This window comes from Hippocampus comes, unplaced genomic scaffold, assembly GCF_001891065.2.
Source record: "Hippocampus comes isolate QL1 unplaced genomic scaffold, H_comes_QL1_v1.1 scaffold104, whole genome shotgun sequence".
NCBI lineage: Eukaryota > Metazoa > Chordata > Actinopteri > Syngnathiformes > Syngnathidae > Hippocampus > Hippocampus comes.
The window spans coordinates 4087315-4088286 of NW_017806072.1; positions in this window are offsets into that span (position 1 = coordinate 4087315).

Consider the following 972-nt stretch of genomic DNA (forward strand, 5'->3'; position numbering starts at 1 on the left):
CTCTCAGATCTCAAGGCTAATTTTACTTGCAAGGCTGTTCCCAAAATGCATTCGGAGCTTACAGTAAGTATTGAGCAGCAAACTTGTGTTTTTCCAAAGTGATGAAGCTTTTGCATCTCATTGTACTAACTTAAATTGCATATCACGGCAGACATCTCAAAATACATTGTCTTCTGGCGGCTAAGCATATATTAATACATTTTGGTAGAGAGGAATATAGGACTACTGTCATATAGGTTATGTTATCGGGCATCCTTCTAATTCCCTTGAACAACCAAGATTGAACTTTTGAACTCTTTATAATTTCTATTATCTAGTCCAGTTAAAGTCCAGGGGAGGAAGCCCCATCATAGTAAAGAGGATACTAATGTGATGTGTGTAGTTCTTCATAGCCTCTTCATTTTGCTCTCAAAGTGCACGGAATTGATGGATTTTTAACAGAATGTAGAAAAAAATTCTCCCGGGGGGGGCATGCCCCCGGACCCCCCTACAGGGGCTGTGTTCCCCTTGGGGCTAAGCCCCCCTTGTTCTTCAAACCTAGTGACGCCCCTGCTTACAACCACAACATTTACTCAATGAATAAAGCCTACACCTTAAAACTGAGCATTATGATACTTGTCAAGGCTGAATAGTTGATACTGCTCGCCTCCTGTATCTTATTATATAGTTTACCGAATAAAAAATGTTATAAGAGCGTGTAGACACTGATTGGAGCGGAAAGCGACCACATTGAATGTATTGGACAGCTGGAAAAATGGCCCGTAATAGCGGATTGGAAGGAGTACACAAGAAGATCATCAACGGGCACCACCCCTTCATAATTCCCTTCCTTACCAGCGCCATTAGCTAGACCATGCAGCTTGTTGTGTGATGAGCAACAGAATGTTAATGTGTGATGAGACAAGGAGACGGAAAGGAGGAGAGGGGAGATGACGGGGGGAGATGACGGGGGGAGGGGTACTGGAGGTAGGG